This window comes from Hemitrygon akajei, chromosome 2, assembly GCF_048418815.1.
Source record: "Hemitrygon akajei chromosome 2, sHemAka1.3, whole genome shotgun sequence".
Lineage (NCBI taxonomy): Eukaryota > Metazoa > Chordata > Chondrichthyes > Myliobatiformes > Dasyatidae > Hemitrygon > Hemitrygon akajei.
The window spans coordinates 25,370,416-25,379,152 of NC_133125.1; positions in this window are offsets into that span (position 1 = coordinate 25,370,416).

An 8,737-nucleotide genomic window follows, 5' to 3' on the forward strand; every position below is an offset into this window, starting at 1 on the left:
AGTTAAAATCTCCCCTGACTATCATAACATTGCCCGTTTGACAAACGTTTTCTATTTCCTGCTGTAATCTGTGGTCCACATCCCAGTTACTGTTGGGAGGCAGGTATATAACTGCCATCAGGGTCCTTTTACTGTTGCAGTTTCTTAACTCAACCCACAAGGATTCAATATCTTCTGATCCTGTGTCACATCTTTCTATTGATTTGATGCCATTCTTTTACTTGCGGAGCCAAGCCACTCTCTTGGCCTACCTTTCTATCCCTCTGATACAGCATGTAACCTTCGACACTCCGCTGCCAACTACAACGATCCTTCATCCATGATTCAGTGACCGCTACAAGATACTTAACAATCTGTAATAGTGCAACAAGTTCACCCACCTTATTTCTTGTACTCCGTGCATTGAGATCTAACACTTTGAGTACAGTATTTTCTACCCTTTTTGACTCCCTATCCCTAATGCACTGATACTCACCCTGCTGGCTGCAATTTTATCCTGTCATCTGCCTGCCCTTCCTGACAGCCTGACTGCATGCTATCTTTGCTTTTCTACTACCTGTCCTATCCCGAGCCCCTTCACTCTTGTTCACAACCCCCCGACAAATTAGTTTAAACCCTCCCCACCAGCTCTAACAAACCTGCCCACGAGAATATTGGCCCCCTTTGGGTTCAGGTGTAACCTGTCACTTTTGTACAGATCATACATCCCCCAGAAGAGATCTCAATGATCCAAGAATAAACTGTATAATATTATTCTGTCAACCACATATGGCGTTTGGCAGTTTATTAGTGAAAATCCTTCACGATGTGGAATTGTCTTGCCACATCTGAAAAATGACAAACAGCTGAATGCTACAACAGCAAATGCAGATCCCGGATACCTGTCCAATTCTCCATCAGACGGAGGGAATGGCAGGTTAATGTCATGTATAGAGTTGAAACAGACTATTTACAAATCATATGAATGAAGTGAAAATGGTCCTGAGTCTCCATCTCCCAATCACATCCCAAAACATTTCAAAGACTGAAGACCTACAGCCAAGGAAATGCAATGATCCGACGATGAAGGCCGTCAATGTAACAATCAATTGCAATCAGTCTTTCCTCCTTGGACAAAAGTTTCCTTCCCACTGATGCAGGCCTTTAATTTCTGGATGATCCTTATTGCCCTTTTTGAACAAAGGAACAGCATTGGTAACGCTTTCTAGTCTTCTGAAATCTTGTCTGTGGCTGAAGAGGATACAAAGTCTGTGCCAGGTCCCCAGCAATCTCGTGCCTCTCTCAATAACCTGAGATAGTTTCCAATAGGCTCCTTAGACACCATCCTCCCTCTCCTTCTCCTTGGTAAATACTAATATAAGGTACACATATATGGCATCTCAAATATATATTTTTCATTAACAAACATAGCTACTTCGAACTCACAGTTGACTGCATGATCCCCCTGTGCTTCAATGATGTGCTTACAGTTAATCACACCTTATTGACAATTTCCACTTTTTTGTACGCGACATTTCTATTAATGTTGGGTCTAGCTGGAGATAATGAGACCGAATGAAATCATTTGGATGATAGATTAATGAGGGAGTGTCTGCCCTCACAGGAGCAGTCCTCCTTCCCATCAGATACCTCCTAGCCACGGCCAGCTTCAATTCAGCTTTTGAACTCCCATCCTAGGCCATCTCCCCTGGGTAACAATGAATAGCCAGAAACACAATAGGTCCTAAACAATTTGCGAAGTTGAGAATACCTCTAAAGGTGTGGAAGAGAAAATTCAGGTTCTAATACAAACACAATAACACTGATACTCTGATACAGGGGAATGATATCGCTGACAGACCACACTGGAAACTGGTCTTCAAGCCTAAATTTCTCACTTATAGCTAGATTTTGTCCACAGTATGAAAATTAATAACAAGACCCTTCAGGCTCCTATCATTTAACACTGGTCCAACCAAGCCTGCATACCCCACCTCCCAGCAGCCCACTTATCTCGAACTCCCCCTACGTTAGCAGGACAAATGACCCATCAAACCGCTAACCCTGACCATTCTTATCAGGATCTCTGTACAACTGAAGCACTGACATTTCTCATTTCCAGTAATAGTTTCTCTTAACTGTGATCATATGTGTCCTGGAAATGACATCAAGGTTGTGTCAGATGGACCAACACACACACACAATATGCTGGAGAAGCTCATTAGGACAAGCAGATCAAAGTACTCTCATTATCAAAGTATGTACAGTGTTCTATATTCAACCTTGACATTCATCTCCTTGCAAGCAGCCACACAACAAATAGAACCTGTTAGAAAAGACCATCAAACACCCAATGTGCAAAAAGACCAAATGGTGCAAATAATGAAAAGTAAGCAAACAACGTTCAGAACTGAAGTTCACAAAACCTGTTTCACAGCCAGGAAGCCAGTCCAGGAGCTCGTTAGTTGCAGGCCACATCCTCAGTTTAGCGCAGAGAGAAGTAAAACTCGCTGAGCAGCGAGCTGAACACTGGCCCGTCCCTCGCCTCCAGCCCCGACACGCTGACATTTTCCATCTGGCCCACTGCTTATACTGGCCAAACACTGGCTCGTTCCTTGCTCCCGGACCCGGGTCCTGCTGCTTCGCTATGCTCTTGGGCTCATACTTGACCGACCTTTCCAATCTCTTAAATTGATCAAACAGCAGCTGTTCCACAGTCTCCGCCTTGATTCAGTACATACAAGCCACGCCATAACCATCCTGCACCTTCGAGACTTCAGTTCACACAGCAAAAATCCCAGGTTGTACAGGCGGTTCAAAGCAGAAGCTGCAGGCTATTGATTGCAGAGATCTTTCTCCAGGAAAAGTGTGAGTTGTGGAGTAGTTATTGGTTTTGTTTGCTGACGGCAAGGTGCTGCCATGCTTCATCAGCACCATCTTAAATGGAGAGAAATGAATAGTTGATGTTTCAGGCCAAGACCATTTATCAGGATTGGAAAGAAAGAGAGAAGTCAGAATAAAAGGGGAGGGAGATGGGTGGGGGGTAAGCACATGAGTTGGTGGGTGATCGGTGAATCCAGGTGAGAGGGGATAAGTAGGAAGATGATTAAAAGGGAGTGATGTGAGAGGTTGAGAAATGATAGTTGGAAGCGACAAAAGGCTGAAGAAAGAAGAATCTGATAGAAGAGGACAGTAGGTGATGAGCAGGTTGTGAGGGCAGGGGTAGGGAAAGAAGGGGTAAAGATGGGGGAAAACAAAGATGTAGGGTGTGGGGGGGAGTCAGAAGGAAGTGTTTACCAGAAGTTAGAGAACTCAGTCGATACCATCAGTTTGGAGACTACCAGGATGAAATGAGGTGTTGCTTCTCCAGTCTACGTATGGCCTCAATGTGGCAGTCGAGGAGTCAGTGGACAGACTGGAATTAAAATGGCTGCTCATCAGGAGATCCTGGCTGCTGCAGCAGACAGCATGAAGAGGCCCAACCAAGTGATTCCCCAGTCTCTGTTGGGTCTCACCGATGAAGAGGTGGCCCACTGGAACAATGGACGCAATAAATGACCGTGATGGATTCACATGGCATGTGCAGCCTCACCTGGAAGGACTGCTCGGGGCTCTGAAAGGTGGCGATGAGGAGGTGTAGAGGCAGGTGTAGCACTTAGCAAAGTAAGAGCCTAGAGGGAGTCAGTGGGGAAGGATGAGAAGACAAGGGTGGCGTAAAGAATGATAGATAGATAGATAGATAGATAGATACTTTATTCATCCCCATGGGGAAATTCAACTTTTTTTTTCCAATGTCCCATACACTTGCTGTAGCAAAACTAATTACATACAATACTTAACTCAGTAAAAAAAATATGATATGCATCTAAATCACCGTCTCAAAAAGCATTAATAGCTTTTAAAAAGTTCTTAAGTCCTTGGAGGTAGAATTGTAAAGCCTAATGGCATTGGGGAGTATTGACCTCTTCATCCTGTCTGAGGAGCATTGCATCGATAGTAACCTGTCACTGAAACTGCTTCTCTGTCTCTGGATGGTGCTATGTAGAGGATGTTCAGAGTTATCCATAATTGACCGTAGCCTACTCAGCGCCCTTCGCTCAGCTACCGATGTTAAACTCTCCAGTACTTTGCCCACGACAGAGCCCGCCTTCCTTACCAGCTTATTAAGACGTGAGGCGTCCCTCTTCTTAATGCTTCCTCCCCAACACGCCACCACAAAGAAGAGGGCGCTCTCCACAACTGACCTATAGAACATCTTCAGCATCTCACTACAGACATTGAATGCCGCCAACCTTCTTAGGAAGTACATTCGACTCTGTGCCTTCCTGCACAAGGCATCTGTGTTGGCAGTCCAGTCAAGCTTCTCGTCTCCTGCAGGAAGTGGGAAAGGGAAGATGTGTCTTGTTGTGAGATCCCATTGGAGACGGCAAAAGTTGCAGAGAACGATATGTTGTATGTGCAGACTCATGCAAGGATAAGGACAAAGGGAGCCCAAACCCTTCTATCTCGGGGATGAATTGGGTGAGGACAGACCTGTGAGAACTGCAGAGATGCGCATAAGGGCTGCATTGACAATGGTGGAGGGTAAACCTGGTTTTCTGAAATAAAAGGACAAAAGAGAATGGAAAACCTCATTATGAGAACTGATGGGGTGGTGACAGAGAAAATGAGGGAAGGGAATAGTATTCTTTCAAGTGATGGGGTGCAATGAGGTCTAGCCAAGGAACTTTGGGAGTCAGTGGGTTTGTCAAAGGTTTCAATAGATAATCTATTTCCGGAGGTGGAGATAGAATCAGAATCAGAATCAGAATCAGATGGTGACATTACTATCACCAGTATATGTCCTGAAATTTGTTAACTTTATGGCAGCAGTACAATGAAATACATGATAAATATAGAGGAAAAAAACAACTTACGGTAAGTATATATATGTCTATTAAATTATTATGTTAAAATAACTAGTACAAAAAACAGAAATAAAGAAGGACTGAGGTACTGTTCTTGGGTTCAATGTCCACTTAGAAATTGGATGGCAGAGAAGAAGCTGTTCCTAAATCACTGAGTGTGTGCCTACAGGTCTCTGTACCTCCTTCCCGATGAGAAGAAGGCATGAGAACAATGAGAAGATAGAGATAGATCAAGAAAGGGAAGAGAGATGTTGTAAATGGACCAAGTGGATTTAAGGGTGGGGTGGAAGTCGGAGGCAAAGCTGATCAAATGAGTTCCGCGTGGGTGCAGGAAGTGGCACCAATGCAGTGGACAGTGGAGCAGAGAAAGAGTTGGGGAGTGTTACCAATGTAGATTTAGAACATGGATTGCTCCATGTAGCCAATGAAAAGGAAGACGTAGCTGGGGCCCATGCAATTGCCAATGACCAGTGGTGACATCTTTGGTCAGGAGAAAGTGAGAGCAGCTGAAAGAGAAGCTGTTAGGGACGAGTACCATTTCTGTCAGATGGAGGGTGGGGGTGGGGTGCATGTTATGTCTATTATTTAAGAAAGAAGCAGACCGTCTTGAGGCCTTCCTAATGGGGGATGGAAGTGCCTTTCCCCCTCTCACCTGGATTTGTCTATCATCTACCAGCTTGGGCTCCTCCCCACCCTTTTATTTAGGCTTATGTCCACTTTCTTCCAGTCCAAATGAAGGCTGTCAGCCTGCAATGTCAACTGTTCATTTCCTCCATTGATGCCTCCTGACCTGCTGAGATCCTCTAGTATCTTGTATGTGTTCCTCCAGATTTCCACCATACATAGTCTCTCTTGTGTCCACATCAGATAGACATTGGTTCTCCAGTCAGGCTTAATACTAACAGAAATACCTTAGAGGCATAAAAGTTAGAAATTATTTTATGAATGCACCCTATGACTCATCATTGGTCAGTATCAGAATGTTGACAACTCTTTACCATCCATGTCTTTAGACATAAGGACCCCATGGTAGTGCAGTGGTTAGCGTGTGCGACGGAGTTCAAAGTTCAATTCCGACATGATTTGTAAGGAGACTGAAACTTCTCCCCATGGAGTTCATGGGTTTTACTCTTCTCTGTAGACCTGCCTAATATGCTGAGTTCCACCAGCATTTTTGTGTGTTGCTTTGGACTTCCAGCATCTGCAGATTTTCTTGTGTTTGTTGAGTTAAAGCTTTATGGGTTTCTGTCCCTTTCTTTCACACCTGTTAGTCTTCCCCACAGGGAATATCCAACACTCTTCATGCTGGATCAGCTGTGTGGGCAGGCTGGATTTTGTTGTGCAACTGCACGTATCTGAGCTCTTTGATCCCTCTCCTGTGAATTAAAGCTCTCATCGACAAGGTTGAGCTAAAATAGAGGAAATGTAATCGAAAAAGATGGGCAGTTCTGTAGATTAGACATAGCATTTTATATTCCAGTTTCAGGTAGGGGTTACGGAGTTACAGAGCAGGATGAAGTTTGTCAGAGTCTGATCTCCAAAGTTTACTGGTGTTAATATTGCACAATGCCAAGTTTAACCTCTAATGTTCGCTAAAATTTCTCCTGTTTAATGTTGCACCATTCCAGGGTCTGAACTCTAAGTTGTTAATGTACCTTTGTTGCTAGTGCAGCGCCATCCCAAAGTCTGATGGCTTGATGTGGCAGTCCTGCGTCATCTCACCGTCTGCTCCTGTGATATAGATGTCTCATACTTTCATGGTGCTGATCTTTGAGTGTGCACAATTTACCCAATTTCAGTTCTCCGTATAACAGCAACATGGCCACTGACGAAGTGAAGTAGTATCATCAAAGAACTTAAAAAAGAGCATTTTCCATTATAGTGAGAGCTGACAACATGCTCTAAACATATTCAGGAAACTCGTTGCACGTATTTTTCTCCACAGCCCTTTTGTTCTCATGGTCAATATCAGTAGAATGTTATGGCCGAAGTTGAGGTTCATTGTTAACCTGATTGATGATACTGAATATGATATAAAACTCCATAATTCTCTGGGAAAATCCAAAGAACTATTAAATTCTTTCTGAGTATATGCCAATAATTTAAAATAGAAGGCTTCCTCCCTGTGGATAAAGGAAACAAAAGAAACTGTCTGTACCTCAAATTGAATAACTTCTGCAACAGCAGGGTTTTGTAAAGCAATACATCACCAGATACATGTGGGTAGAAAACTAAAGTACATGAGAAGCAAAACTTAGTATATGAAGACCCTTAGTTTGATATTCAACAACATTATACACTAGGCTAACAGGCTTATTTCATTCTTCAGGGAACACTTTTTTTTAAATACAGAGAAAAGCTCTCTTTGCATCTTACTGAGGTGAGTAACTACAGATGAATGATTCCTCTGGACTCCCTGACCCCCCTCAAATGCTCCCCAAGGCAGAGACAGCAATCAGTTAGATTCTGAAAAGCCCTTCCTCGCAAATACAGGAGGTTTTGTGGTCCAGCTCCTGCCTCATTACCCAAAGCATCACACAAACATATGTAACTGCATTCAACCAAATATTGAATACAAGTATAAGTTCCAAGTTATCCTCCCATCAAAATACCAGAAAATCAAGGCCAGAAAGTGGATACCTAAGAGCTTTCTGTTGCTGGGGCACAGCAAGATAGGCAGGTAGTTCTTGCTAATCATTTCATTTCTGCAGACTTGCTTCAATGCACAAAGTCTCCAGACAGGGATCACAGCTTCCCAGTGAAAATCTTTGAAGACACTTTAATCAAACATCATTAATTCACAAAAACTACAAGCCTCCTATTTATTTGAGTGCTGACATGTTGTTCAACATCTGATTCAGGTATTCTCCCAATGCTGCTGTGCTGCTTTTGTTACCCTGCACACATTATATTTTCATTATATTAATGGTATGTAATAATTTTTACTGTTAAGTACAGATGTGTGATGAATAAATGTAAGACAAAGGCTGCTTAGCGATTGCACAGAAATTCAGAGTCAGGAATAAAGATTAAATCAGAGGAGAGTGAATGGTTCTGGGAAAGGCCACTGGAGGGGTCGCTGGTTCGTGTCACTGCCTCGGAAGGGCGGATGGCTTTGAGTTGCTGCCATCGGAGTGGCTGCTGGTTCGAGTTGCTTCCGTCAGAGAGGCCACTGGGTCCCGATGTGCTCAGAAGGGCTGCTGGGTCCCAATGCTTTCGGAGACGTTATTGAAATTCTGAGGTTTATGGATTGGACTGTCGTTCATTTTGCCTCTTTCAGTTCAATGTTTTATTCATGTTCTCACCCATTCTTTCTTGTTGCCAATTGGCGGACTGAGGGTTTGGGTGATATGTTAGTTTGTGTGTGAGGGAGAGATTGTGGGTTTTGGATTTGCGAGTTCTTTTTCATTTTCTTTTCATGTGGGGGATTGACATCTTTCTTTCAACTACTTCTATGGTTGATGCACCATCAATAGCTCTCGGAGACTGGAAGTGAACGATAGGCTTTTATTAACAGCGAAAAGGGAGCACGACCATGTCGAAGACTAAGGGAGGAGCAGTGCCCCAATCACCTTTATACAAGCATCTTTGGGAGGAGCCACAGGAGCAGTAGGCAGAGGCGTGTCCAGACAGGTATACATGGTTTACCACAATGGTTGTCTGTATTTTATGGCTATCTGCAGAAGACAAATCTCAGAGTTGTATTCTGCATGCATACTTAGATCATAAAATGAACCTTTGATCCTTTGGTGATGCCAAACAGTCCATTGGGTGGTTGAGGTCCTGATAGCTTACCTTTCTGATGATTCAATGCACACATTGTTTCATGTACAAAACTATTAAAATATTAT